We start from the raw sequence: 15099 nt of genomic DNA, 5'->3' as shown, positions 1-15099 counted from the left end.
CATCTATGCCCATTTGACAGATCATAGAAATCGAAGCACAGGTTACATGGCTTGCCCAAGGCCAGATGGCAGAAGAACACTGGAGCTTGGATTTCAAGCTACATCTGACAGCTTCCAAAGTTCACGGATTCCCCTCTATACTGTAGTGTAGGCAATGACCCTAAACTATTTACCTTAGAAACTCACCTTGAAAACCCCCTTACTTACCATAAGAATTTAGTCACAACCTTTTTTTCTAGCCTCATTTCTTGTTATCACCCCCACCACATACACACACACATACACACACATACACGTGTAGACACACTCACTAGCTACAGAAGTATTTTCACCTTGGCTGGAATACACAAGGCTCTTTTATCTCTGTTTATTTTCCACATTCTGTTCTTTGACCCCAGATACCATCCCTGCACCCTTGCATATTTCAAGGAAACATCAACTTCGCTGAGTCCCAAATGCTCCACAGGTAGCTACTCCCTTCCGGCATCACTTACTCAAGCTTATACTCTGATACTGGCCTTGGACTAGGATGAGGCTATGAGCCACGGTCAGAACAGTTGAGGAGACACTCACTCTTGGGTTTCAGGGGCAGAATAATCTCTAAGATCTTACTTTTTATTCATTCCTTGAACATATCATCTCCTGGAGCAGATTCTGTTAGGGTGAGGGTAGAGAAAATACAGATGAGGGAGACAGAGAAAACTATGCCCCCAGACAAGGAAGAGAGCAAAGCTGGATGGTGTTATGGGCAGCAGGACCTTGGCAGGGCCCCTGCAAGATAGCAGAACCACATTTTGGGAAGGGGTGGCTACTTTCATATCTAGGAACCTGATCTTAGGCATCTGGCTCCCAGGTCCTCAAGGATCCAGTAGCCTATCTGTACCATGGAAGTAATGGGGCTTCTAGACCGGAAGCAACCAGCCAGGCTCAGACCATGGGCATCCAGGATAGTCTGTGTGGACAGATTGCAGGGGATCTCCTCACATGCTCTGGGCTAAAAAAAAAACACAGGACCTTTGCGTGACAGAGGGACAAAGCAGGAAGGGATCCTCAGTGATGACTGAAATTGAACCTCTCAGATGCTCTGTAAGATGAGAGTTCAGAGTAGCATTTAATCTCCTTAACAAAACAAGCAAACAAACGAAAAAACAGACACATGATGTTTATTGCACATACACCTCAGTTGGTGAGTCATGAGCCACACCCAAAGCATTAGTTTCCATATCTGCCTCTGGCACTGGATATGAGCTTCTCCAGGGCAAAAACTGATATTTTTTGTCTTTGCATTTTCAACACACTCCTCCCCCCCCCCCCAAAAGTGCCTATGGTAAAGCAAGTCCTAAAGAGATGCCTGCTAAATGGATGAATGAATAAATGAATTAATTGAACAAGCAGTTAATCAGTCTCTATGGGTTCTTCGTGTCCTTAGATTCTAGGAAAGAAATGAAAAAGTACCAGATTCTCCAACTTGTCTTTATTTGGAAATGGAGCTGAAGCCCAGGGAAGAGGAGAAAGCAAAGAGGGAATGGGGTTACAACCTTAGAAGGGCTTCTTCTTTCTTTAGGCATTTGAGTCAAGAGGATGAATGAGTGAATCTTCCTCCCCTTTTATTTGGGATAGCACTAGCTTCCTCCAGACCATATGCGACATCAGGGAATTAGGCTGGGTAGCTACATCAGAGAATTTGATAGAGGTCTGCTGGAAGTCACCAAGAAGTGAGCCTCAGGGGAATTCTGTCAGCAAAATAGCACTGTCTCTCTATTTCTCTTCATGCCCACTGAGAACTCAGAGCTCTACTAACTGGTTCTTCCAGGTGTGTCCATTCTGGACGGCCATGACCAGGATAATTTGAGTGGGGGAATTTCTGCTCATAATTGTGTAGTTACTGGGATTCCAAACACCAAGGACACCAGGACACAAAAGAATATTCTATGATAGCAAGGTTTCATGAGATTTATTTTATGTGCAATTGTTGGGACCAGATATGATCATCAAAGACCAAACTGTGAAAACATTTCAGGGAGCCATCAGGAACACGAAAAGGACCAAAAACTTCTCATGGGAATTAGTAAACCAGCCTACTGCTCTCTGGTCTCTTTCCAGCTTTCCCAGTACAAGGAATTAGGCTGACAATTTTATCATCACCAGGGTGTGTCACAGGGAGCACTGGCTTCCTAAAATCTTTAACCAACTGTGGAATTTCATTCTTCTTTCTGTTCCTAGGGATCCTGAGAGCCCCTTTCCTCTCAGGAGTGGATATCAGGAGTGGTTTAGCTCCTAATTAAATTGTTTCCTTTAAGACAAATGAATAATCTGGCCATTAGCTCCCAGTTCCAAAGGTCTTATCCTCTTTAACCATCGGTTAGAGCTGAAGTGTCCTGCCTGTCCCAAGAGGGAAGACATGGAGGCCAGGAACCTCTAACCCCCTAGAGCTACTTGGCCATATTCCTTCTTCTTCCTTCTACACCCATTTTTGAGGTAAGAGTCATCCCCATTCCTGCTTCTTTTAGGTTCTGCTGGAGTTGGGAGGATTAGGCAATGGACGTGACTGAAATGCTCCAGCCCCACCCTTGGGTCAGGGCTATTGGCCAGGTTACTCATAAGAGGTCACTGTGGCTGTCTGCTGCCACTCAGCCCAGGCTGAAGCCACTAGCCACAGATTACAGATACACAAGGGCAAAGACCTAGGGGTCTGGCTCTATTAGTTATAGGACCAGTTTGTCATGGTGACCAGATGGATGCTTCAATGACTGAGCGGCCCTCCTCACATGCTCCTGGGTTCAAGGCCAGAAACACAGATTTTGAAACCAAGAGAAATAGAAAGAGACCTTAGAAACCAAGAGAGAATAAGAAAAGTGCTCTAAGATTTACAGACTAGAGAAAACAATTTTGCCTTTACAAGAATGTTTTTGATTTCTGATAGAAATATTATATATTCGTTACATTCATGAGCCCAATATTGACCTGACCATGGCTTTTAATTACAGTGTTCAGATAAACCTGTAATTCCTTTATCAAGGAATAAAGTCAGATGAAATTAGATATAAATAAAACCAGTGTCTCTAAGCTGAAAATCTCCTGGACGCTTAGGGTTCACTTTCAAAGTTCAACAGGCAATTTGTCTACCTTCTTGACCTCCTCTAAAACGTGTCTGCTTTTCCCTCAAGTGTTAGCAATCATGATGTGCTAAATTTTTTCCCCCTACTTTATTTCGAGGCTTTTCAGTTTTGTCTAATTGGTCATGTTTTTTTAAGCTGCAAATTGCCTGTGGGTCTGTCTATCTTTCCAGATAATGGATACACCCTGTGTGTTTAAATAGGCACTTTGAAAATAAAGGTTTCATTTGCATCATTATAAGTTTGGGTAAACTCACCATTGCATTTGGGTTAAAAGAAGCATAATCGATGATCTAACTTCCATCACCTCCTCACTGCCTTGAGTTTCTTTGACTCACAAAGTGTAGAGAGAGCTGGAGATTGCTTTTTGCTCTAAGCACCTTTTATTTTTTTATTTGTTTTGTAAGATACACTTTGGTACTGATGCACTTCCTTAACATTATCCATAGAAAGATATGTATCAATGCCCTGGTAGAAACGTCCAGACGACCAGAACCTGTTACTTGGTTCTAGTTTATTCTTCACTTGCTCCAGAATCCATTTAAAACAGAAGAATGAAAGTGATCATAGAAATAGGTTAGGTATCATAGAAATAGGTTAGGTAAGGGGAAAGGAAGACAGAAATGCTTACAAATTGCAAACAGGAAAGAGAAATGAGGACAACAGAGCTTCAGAACGGCTGCAAACACATTCATAAACAAACAGAGGCGGCCCTGGAACAATTCATGTTTGTCTTTGCTCCGATGGTGCAATGTGGTCTAGTGGTCAGACCAACTGGGAATCCAGGACCTGGGTTCTCAGTTTTGCCATAGACTTGCTGTTCTGCACTGAACGGCCTTGGGCTGGATGGATTTGGGCAGGATTTCTTGATCTGAGAGATAGGCAGATTTCCCGACGGCCGGGCTCAATGTTTGTAAGCGGACAGGTGGCAAAGGGGTGAAGGGCAGTATTAGAACCAAAGCAAGATTGTCCTACATGAACAATCAGTCCAAGGAGTTTTATCTTCACCGGCACATTTAAAGTCAAACCCCAATCCTCTCGGCCCTGTAGAGTGTATGCGTTTGTTTGTTTGTTTTGTTGAGGTCTCTGATAATCTCGGCAGTTTGGACAGGGGTAGGAGTGTGCCTGAGGAGCAAATGGGGTCATCTACTCACAGTCCACCAGTGTTCAGTGTTTTGCGCATGCTCTCGCCCCATGCCCAGCACCAGGTCTTGTTTTTTCCTTAGGAATTCATATTGTAGTGTTAGATTTTATAATTAGCAAGACTAGTTTTGCGTATTTTTCTCAAAATGATAGCACGTTTACATATCATAAAGGAAAATATTCAGACGTATCTGAAGTTCTTTTAAACGCACCCCTGTTTAAAGAAAACCCCACTGCTATTAAAATACGGAGCTACTTGGAGCGGTTCAGTTTCGCCGAGCCTGCTGATCAGTGAAATCCATAAATAGTTAAGAGCCTCCAGCCCATGTTAAAGAGGAAGTAAAATGGACTGATCTCATGACCCCAAAACACACCAGATACTGCAAACTAATTGACTTTTTACTTGGTATTTAAGCAAACTATTTTAGAGTGAGAATTCGGTTATTTCTGAATTGTTTTTATGTCTTAACATCGGAGTCAAATAAACTTGGAAATAATTATGCTTTCTTTGATTCCAAAGTGCAGGCTTTAATGAGAAAATTATTGCTTTTGGTTTTTAAATCATGTAGCCACTCAAGAGGAATTGTATCAAAACTATTGCTTTTAAGCCTTATGAACAAGTTACAAAATACAAGAGCTAATTCTTTAAAATGTATGTTTTATGTTTAGAAGTTTTGTTTGTTTGTTTGAATTTTGGGCATTGTTTTCCACTTAGAGCTCATTTCTGGCTTAGAGAGCCTAGAAAAACGGTCTGAACAAATAACAATTTTTTTCCCCTCTCCCTTCCTCCTTCCCTTCCCCCACCTTCTCACATTCTTCCTTTTCCTCTTTCCCATGCTCCCTTTTTTTTTCTCCAACATGTTTGAGCTCCTACCGTATACCTGGTATTATAATGCCGAGTGCCTTGAATTTAAAGGTGAAAAGACCTGGGTTATTCAGAGAGCAAATCAGGTTAGAGACCCAGGACAGGAAGCCGCACTAGATATGGAGAACCCCACTGGATACAGAGAACCTTCTCCATAGCTAGACAGAGAGACAGCCAGGCGGTAGGAAGTAGGGTTTCAGGGAGAGCTTCTCAGAAGAGGTGAGCTTTGAACTGACACTAAAAGATAGGTAGTGATTAGCCAGGTACCTTAAGAGTATGAAAGCTGGAACAGCATACACAAAAACACAGAAAGAGAATACAAGTCAATGCATCTAATTTTTTGTCGGGGCGGGGGGTGGAATGTGGCGAAGGGGGAGTAAGAGATGAAGCTGGAGTCCCAGGCAAGGGTTTCCCATGTCACACTGTGAGATTCGGGTTGATTCCTATGGGCAAATGGGAGCCACTGAAGGTGATCAGCGAAAAGAATGACAGGACCAGGTTTGCATTTTAGAAAGCTCACACTGGCATCTTCTAGATATCCAGAGGAGATAGGGGTTGAAATTGAGAGATTCCAATAGATACTATGTGATATGAATGTAAGTTTTCTTTCAGAATAAACCGGGGCTCATGCATTTATTCATGCAGCAAGCTTTAATTGAACACCTACTTTATGCAAGGCCTCTGGTTCAGTGCTGTGGTCAAGACAGAAAGAGATGAAACATAGTCTCTGTAAGCCTCTCAGCATCCCTCCCCAATACCATCTTTTTGTAAGGTAAACTTCCTACTGCCTGAACCTTACCAGAGGACCCCCCCCCACCCATACTGTGTATAATATACATTTTGTGTACAACTTAACTCCACTCTTCTAAAAAATCTTTTCTTTTGTTTCAAAATGCAACAACTCTGATAAGTTAAATAGCATCTATCCTTCCCCTTCCTTAAAGAATATTTTCAGGGTCAATGGACATCTCCCCTGGTACCCATCAGTAACAAATCCTGTAACAAAATGAGGAAAAAACTTCAGTCTTGTAAATCTGCACACCTCCCTGATCTAGGTGGATGAATTTCCTTCATTTCCAAGAATGTTCCAAGTACTAAAAGTTAATTTAAAAGGAAAAAAAAAAAAAAGGCTGGTTGAACATTCTCACTCTAATTCCACTTGTAGGAAATAAAGAAGAATAGAAATTAGCACCTATCTCGGTGGAGTGTCCTGAGAAACCACAGTGTGAAAATACAGAGTGTGATCTCAATCAGAAGCTTCTGCAATGAGATTTTGGAACTAAATATAGCCCCCATAAGCAGACTTGACTCATAAGTGGAAACAATTGATCTTACAATTAAATTTCTAGGGCTTTTAGATAAAAGAAAATCCAAAATAATCTTTATTCATATCTTACACCAATCTCTTTAGGTTTTAGAAATCACAGCACTTGACAATTACACAGTCTTTTCTACAGGTACTTGTGCGAAACAATTCCATTTTCAAAAATTGGGAAAACCTTCTGAAATAAAATACCTCAAGGGAAATTTTTTTTAAAAATTGGAAACTCAGGTAGCACTGGAAATAAGAATACGAGCTGACCAAAATGGATGTCATACAAGGAACAACAATACAAAGCTGAATGCAGAACTCATAGTTTGCATATTAATAATGCAAGATCCATATACATTTATTCATAATAAATTGAAGATAATTTGCCATGGAATAATTGAACCAGAACTACTTGTTGCTCTCTGCATTTTATTTCAATACTATAACCCGATCTTATAAAGATTTTCATAGTAAAATTTAATGTCAAGTCAATGCAGTATTAATATCTGATTATCTATTCATATAATACATATAGTATGGATACTATGAACAAATTAAACACATCACTAATTACAAGTAGAGGCCTACTGTATTGGGGAAATAGGATTCTGTTTATTTCTTGGAAGAGAGCTTCAAAAATAATAATGGATCCTGAAGAATCTATAAAAATTATATGAAGAGGACATTGTCAGCTGTCAAAGATACTCCAAACTGCTTAAAGTTTATTTATTTGTTTCACCCACAATGACAGGGAGCCTTCGCTGCCTTGCAACTTCTTCTGCTCAATAGATTTGGTGCCATCGAACAGTTGAAATCAAAACAATGCTAAGAATGGAAAATTAAAATCAAGAAAATTGTTGAAACATAAAACCACCAGCGCTGTTCTTGGTATCCAAAGACTTGACTTCAAATTGCCTCCACCAATAAATAGCTTCAAGGCCTTGACTACAGCACTCCCTTACTCTGGACCTCAGTTTACTTACCTATAAATGTTAGATAATACTACTTATATATTCCACTAATTGTGAGTAACAAAGCAAAACAATGGGATAAGAAATGTATAAGTGTGTGTCAAAGTATAAGGCAATGAAACTTTGCTACAGTGATCAGTACCATTCTTCCTGGATAGAGTTCTCTCTCTTCAGGTGGTTTCTTTACTTAGATACTAAGAATACACAGGCTAGTCCAAGAAAAACCCACCCGAAATACTGTTGAAAGAAATATTTTTAAAATTTTAATCATCAGAAGGAAATATTTTGGTCTGGTTGAGGAACATCTATCTTTGATATTAGTTTGTTCGGATATTAGTCTATTCAGGTATGCAAGGGTAAGTAAAGTATGGCCTCTACCCAGAAGGCACAAAGACTTGTCATTTCAGAAAATCTATAAACTGAGAAATTTCTGTTCTATGAAGTTCCAGTTTATGGTTCGTAGTACTTTGACACCTACAATTTGACCACATGTCTTACCACCTCCTTGAGCGTACAGAGTTTTTGTGAGGACAGGCTTTCCAATGCCCCTTCCTAGCGCCACTAACACTATGCTAAAACTGAGTATTGATGAGATGCCACTCTACTTAAAAGCTTTATTCAGTTCAAGTCAGTGCAGTTCAGCAAACATTTGTGTAGGGTTAATCCTGGGCTGGGAACTGTGCTAGGTACAGGGCAATTCAATAAGGATTTAGATATAGTCCAGGCCCTCCAGCAAATCCCACTGCCAATGAGATACTACCCAACTCCATGGGATGGCATTTGAGCTTAAGAAAACAAAACCCATCACCAACTTAATAAATTAGCCATGTAAAAAGACGGTTTTGAGGAAAATGAGGAAATTTAATATGGCCCTACTATTATTAGGTGATACTTCAGAATTATCACTAATTTTGTTCATGATAACTGCATTGTGATTATATAAGATAATGCCCATCCATTTTAGAGACACATATTGAAATCAGAAGAGGTGAACTGATAGATGTCTGGGATATCCTTTTTAAAAAACTCAGGAAGAGGGGCATCTGGGTAGCTCAGTAGGTTGAGCGTCCGACTTCAGCTCAGGTGACGGTCTCATGGCTTGTGAGTTCGAGCCCTGCGTTGGGCTCTGTGCTACTAGCTCAGAGCTTGGAGCCTGCTTTGGATTCTGTGTCCCTCTCTTGCTCTGCTTCTCCCCAGCTCATACTTTGTCTCTCTCTCTCTCTCTCTCTCTCTCTCTCTCTCTCAAGAATAAATAAAAAACACTTAAACATTTTTTAAAAAAACTCAGGAAGAAAAGAAAACAAGGTAGATAAAACAAATGTGCCACCATTTTGATAATCTTTAAATGTGGGTGATGGGCATTTATTTGAGGGATCATTTTATTATTCTCTCCCTTTTGTGAATGTTAGGAATCTTTCATAATAAACACATTATAAAAATTGGTTGCCCTGTCTTCTAGCTTTTGTTGTTCTTCCCCTTTACCCAGGATGAGTCTCAGCACTTCCAGCATTGGGCTACCTACTAATATATGGATCCTCAAGTAGCATTGGGCATCTCCAGTTCCTAGTTCAAAGCCATCTTTGAAGGCCTCACTCAGGCCACCTCTGCTGAGTGGCTCAGAAAAAAAAAAAAACAAACAAACAACAACAACGATTTCTCCCATCTTTGGGTACTCAGTACATGACTTATAATTCTTTTATGGTTTGTGTACAATTTATTATAATTATTACTTCTCTTTTCCTCTTGCTTGAGTGGAAACTCCTGTAGATTGGACATCTTATCTTAATTGTCTTTCTTTCCCCTTACTCATCACAGAGTGCGACAGAGTCTCCATCATGTACGGCCCTTAAGAATGTCTGTGGGATGGTAACATTATCAGTCTTCGTGTTGCTTAGTACCTAGCACAATGGTCATGTTTGTGAGCTCAGTAAAGATCGCTTGAAAAGTATAGTTTGGCAGCTAATCTGTGCAAATCACATTTGGCTATAGAACTATGGAACTAGGCAAAACTTAAGTGTATTTGTTTAGCTTAACCTAGTTACTAGAGCAATTTCCGAAGTCTCCTCATTCATTTCAGGTATCAGGCATTTGATTGAAGAGAGAGCCAGCAGAAAGTCATTTGGAGAATGCCGCATAACTAGGGCTCATTCTGGTGCAACACACAGTATGACTATCCACGAAGCGCTTTTGATTTACCAGGCAGTCTTCTGACAGAGCTCTTCTCCCTTCAGGGAGGTGTGGGTGGTAGAGCTGGTGACATGGGTCAGGGGAGCAAAATCAGTCAGTCCAAATAAAGCAGCGAAGTGCTCCTGTGCAGTTACAATGCGATTCCATGAGGTAAAGAAGATTTGCTTTTTACATTTACTTTCACAGAGACTAATTCCACAAATCTTTGTAATAAGAAAATATTCTAGGGGCAAAACAAACGTGATACTTTCTAGAGGCCAACTCTATATACAAATTTAGACTTTGCTAAAATAACGAGTTATCATGCAAGCCAATCTTGACAAGCTTTTAAAAATCGGCAAGGAAAATATATTTCATTCGTTTAAGTTGGCTGTCAGAGTCCAGTCTCAATACATGATTTACTTGGGCACGTGGCATGTGTTTTGAAAAATCAACCTCCTTTGGGAATTGTCCTCTTAAGATATTTATTCAGAGATGTGCAAACTGTCAGTGAACACGACGCTTGAGCCAGAAATGGGCAAGTCTGGGTAAAGTGCAGTGGTTTGTAGTTTTTCTGTGTGTGTGTGTGTGTTTGACAGTTTTGGTCAAATATATAGGTGTCATTTCCCTCAAGTAATCTTTATCATCTGTTGCCTCGGCTCATCTGAGGGTTCAAAACTGTGTTGTTTCTCTTAGGACCAAGCTGAGAGTATAATGTTAAGCTTAATATAGAACTGTTCGTAGGCTTTTTTCTCCCCCCATCCCACAGTTTCACCATGTGCATTTGTCCAAAGAAGGCGACAAAGTATTTTACAATATTTGACGACAGATTGCGACTTCCCACGTTACTGGCTTCCTTTGCCCACCCTGCAGCAGTATCTTCTGTGTTCCTTTAACCTGCAAAGTAATGACGGTGGCTGATTGCATTCGATAAAGATTTCACCTTTCTGGAGCAATTCTTTACTAAGAACTTTAAACTTCATCATTATAAAAACTAGGGAAAACTACAGCTTAGGCATTTATTTTTTCCAGGCAAAATTCATTTGTCATGATGGAGGATTCCTCAGTTCTAAAGACTGAATATGCATAATAGATATACCTGGAGGTAAGTTTGCTTTAGGGTAGGAATAAAGCTTCTAGCTCCTCGAGGAATAATGTGCCTTTCATTTGGAATACTTGGACACCCCTATGAGCATAAGTTAACTGAATATTTTTGTTACATTTAAGCCCCATTTTCTTGGGAATATAAACTCTGTATTTGTTATGGGACTTACGTATGGATTTGTATAGTCTATGATAGGTTGATCTTTGTGATTCAAATCACTCTTACTTTTATGGGAAGTACTGTGCCATTTTCGATATGGTTATGTAAGTTATGCAGTTTAGCAGCAGAATTACATTCATTCTCTCAGTGAATAATATTCTTCTAATAACAGCATATTTAGACCCAGATAGAAGTTTAGTTATTGTTCAAGTTTCATTTATTGAACAGAATAAGGACAAAATGCTGTTAGAAATTCAAAGAAAATCTTATGCAGTATACCTAGAATCTATACTGTAAACACTGTGTGTATGGCATCCTTGGGACTGTGCAATGAAAACAGTGATGAGTAAACAATAAAACAAAAGTAAATCCATTTACCAAACCCAGAAAGGTGAAAGCACTCGATGAAACACAACTCCACAAGAAATCTGAAGTGCTGAGAGAACTGTTACATAACCTTCAATTTATTTTAATAACGCTGGAAGGGCAGATGTCATAGCTGTTCCTGGAAATCTTTTTGAGGTTTCCAGGATGTGTTCCTATTACTTTTTTTTTTTTAAAGCATCTACTATATTGTGCAACCTGCAACCAGCATTGACTAATTTATATTATGTTTCCTCTTAAGGCTGACTCAGGATCAGTTCTCCTAAAAGAAGTTCAACTGAGTAGCCTGTAGGAATCATATGCAAAGAAGCTTCTCGATGCAGGACAGAGCACAGCCTCAGGAAGGTCACACAGGTCAAGCTGATTACCTCCTCCAGCTCTGGCAAGCAGAGGGCTCAGCTGGGTTACCCAAGTTCACAAGGAGCTATTGACATTCAGCTTCAGCTCTCACTCATTACAGATCAGCAGGGGACTGTCTGGGCCTTGGGTTAACTCTTCCCTGCCCTCTTTCAAGATTGCAGTGAGGCTAAAAATGAAAAGAAGCTGCACGGTAACATGGACACAGTTTATTCCTGGTTACTATTCAAGAAATGAACCTTTTCAACCAATATCTAATAAACCTCTTCCAAGGGAAGCAACAATCGCCTTCATCATTTTGCAAGTAAATATATTTGTCCCACATTTGTTCATTATGCAGTAAATGTTTATTTTGGAGGAGGAAGGCAGTGGGGAGGATGTTTTACCTTCCCATGGATTATTCCCACTTCGGCTTTGAGAAAGGAAGCCCCATATGATTTCTAAAAAGATAATAGCATTTGTAATTCTCTGTCACTTAAAAGTGCAGGTTTCCCCTGAATTCTTCACGTAAAACTAACCTCGGGGGAAAAGCATAATGACCCTTGACCTGAGAAGCGAAGTTTTAGGAAAGTTTGGAACCTCTCTCTTAGGTTACAGCTCAGAGCCCTTAGTGGGAAGCAAGTTCCGGACTTCAGGCTTTGATTACCTGCTGACACATTAGGATCTTCCAGAAGTGACTTAACCTGTCTGCCTTTATAAACTCATTTGTAACTTGAAAATAATAGTTATTTTTTAATCCATAAAGAATGTCTTTCCAGTAGCTAGGGGAAGTCTGACTTCCTGTTAAATTCGAGGGTCATCTTTACCTTTGTTAGCTCTCCATTCTTTAGCATTCTACTGGTCCTGGCACACACATTATGCTGAATCCTTGGTTCTCTTCTTTTAGTCTTAATTACTCCTGCAAATGGCTGAAGATTTCACATAGTTGAGGCCAATTTTTATTCTACTACTATACGTAACAAAAGCAAGTATCAAGCTTCCTTCAAGGGCCTTGCCCTTGCAAGACCCAAGCCCTACCTTTCAGGAGCTTAGAGTTTAGCCAGAAGACACAGAGTTAGAAAACAATGTGTTCACTTCTAGAAAATCCAAATGAATGATTCAAACTCCAGTTAGGTGAGTTAGGAGTTACCCAGTTAGATTTCTGACTATGTCAAATGACCCACCTAACTGCCAAATTCTACACTTGACGGGAGGAAATAAAAAGACTGCTTATGTAGATTCTCAGAATCATGACTTTAATCCCAAATGCAAACAGAAATCCACAGATCTACCTTTTACTGTAACATTCAACATTGTTGACCGTTCTCTCTATGATGGAGGTTCTAGGAGCTGTTCTGAATTTAGTGTGAGTGAATGAAGTAAATCGGGTAATGCTAGTCCCAGATAATTATTAGCTCTCTACGTTTCTGTCACCATATTCTTTCATTTGGTGATTTTAATTACCGCCTCTCCCCTCCCTTGGTCTTAATCTCTTTCCAAATCTTCAACACTAACAACCAGCCCTCTTTCGAGCTTCCGCTCTATTTCTGCACTGGCCTTGTCTGGGTTCCCAACCGGCATTTTCAACTCAGCTATTCTGTAGTAACACCTTTCCCCAGACAAGCTGCTTCTTCTGACTTGCTTTTTGCTGCGCGTAGTCACCACCCACCCAGTCAGTCAGGCTCTCAACTTCAGAGTCATCTTTGATTTCTCTGTCTGCTTGACCCACACAATTTCTCTTCCATCAATATCTCTTGAATCTGATTTTCAGATTTTACATGCCTGTTACCAGATCAATCTTCTGAAAACAAAGCTGTCACTCTCACACACTCTGTCACACCCTTCAGGACCACAGGGTGACTTCTAAATTCCTGAATGTTACCTTTAAACATCTGTAATCTGGTACCGGTTTGCCTCTTGTCAACCTTGTTCCTAATGATACCCTATGCTGTCTTGATAGCCTCCTCCGAAGTTACCCCATTCCCAAACATGCTCCATATAGTACTGCCTTCTCCCATCTACACTTCCTTCCTGTACAATCACTATCCTACAATTCTTCAGGAACTAGTTCAGATGTCCATGAAACTCTCACTGGTTCCTCTTCTAAATAATCTACCTTCTGATAGATAGCTTTTCAGTTCTCCTTTTCTTAAAGACTTTAACATTTACTATCAAGACCATCACTACTTATGAATGTATATTACTTCGAAGTTCTAAGAAGATACAGGAGATTGTGTCTCGTTGATGTTTGGATCTTCCTCAACACCTAGCACAAAGCTTTGTAGAGAGCAGATGGTGAATAATACTTATTGTGAAGACAGTATGAATGAAGTAGAATTAAAGGCTACCTTTTTCTGAATAGTTTGAGATATTTAAAATTTTTGAATGTCAAGACTGCAATAAAATTCATTTTTGCTCATCATTTCCTGTAGTCACATTTCTCAAGAGGACAGAGAAAAATCTAATTTCTTTTTTTTTTTTTTGACCTGTAGAGTTAAGGACAACAGATGGCTTATAAATGAGGATTAAAATTTAAATGTGAAGAGTTAATAACATCAAGAGTGAATATCCCATTGGATTGCAAATAGAATGGGAAAAATCAAATAGTGTAATCATACCGTTCTCATTTGACTCTCCATTAATAACTTGCAGTAACAAAGTTCTCCTCAAGAATATTAACAGCAATGTCCAAGCAGGAATTTCTGTGATCAGATCTATGCAAGAAACCAAGGGAAAGAAATGAAACAGAAAAAGTAATGTCTGGAAAACATGGATAATTTATTATCATATTATGGTGAGATAATTAACAAATTAAATATTAGTAAGTCAAAGACAAAAAGAAAAATGCGTTTTATTATCTGTCTGTATAAGAAGAAAGACTAGCCTGTGTGGCTCATGGCAGGGGATACAAGAAGAATATGAAGTTATTGAAGAGGCTGATGGAAAACTATCTTTTGGGGAAGGAACAGTGACAAATTAGGCAACATAATCAAATCAATGTTGTGAAAAGTACTGTAGAAATACCCGCCGCATAGGCGCACATTTTGTATATCTGAAAAAAGAAAAGAAGAAAATTGAATTTTGTCTAATCACTGCTTTTAACCTCTAAGGTTGAGTCTGTCACTCCTAGGTCATTAGAAATTCATTTGTTTTCTGCCAGTGTTCTTGACATAAAATCATGGGATTCCTATTGGGTATTTTCCTTCCCCTAGCAGGAAACTTTTTATGATTGCTCCTAGTCAGAAATGAAAAGGTCCTGTTTGGAACTGTTAGAGATTGACATGTAGGTATGAGGTTGTGACACTGATCATGACTCCAATATGTGACTTCCCCGTGGTCTGTGTTTGCAGTGTCTGCTTACATTTTCTCTTCTATACTTTTCACCCGTAGTCTGACCTGGGCTTTTCCCTAACAGAGGTGACCTCACAGGAGGCTGATCCATCTGCCTTCTGGTTTCCCAGATCATAATTATGCTGTAATTGAAATTGTGCTTCATGGTAACTTGAAGTCATCATGTTCCAGACTGCCTGTTAACACCTCAG

The sequence above is a fragment of the Acinonyx jubatus genome, chromosome C2 (assembly GCF_027475565.1).
Source record: "Acinonyx jubatus isolate Ajub_Pintada_27869175 chromosome C2, VMU_Ajub_asm_v1.0, whole genome shotgun sequence".
Lineage (NCBI taxonomy): Eukaryota > Metazoa > Chordata > Mammalia > Carnivora > Felidae > Acinonyx > Acinonyx jubatus.
This window is presented reverse-complemented; position numbering follows the sequence as displayed.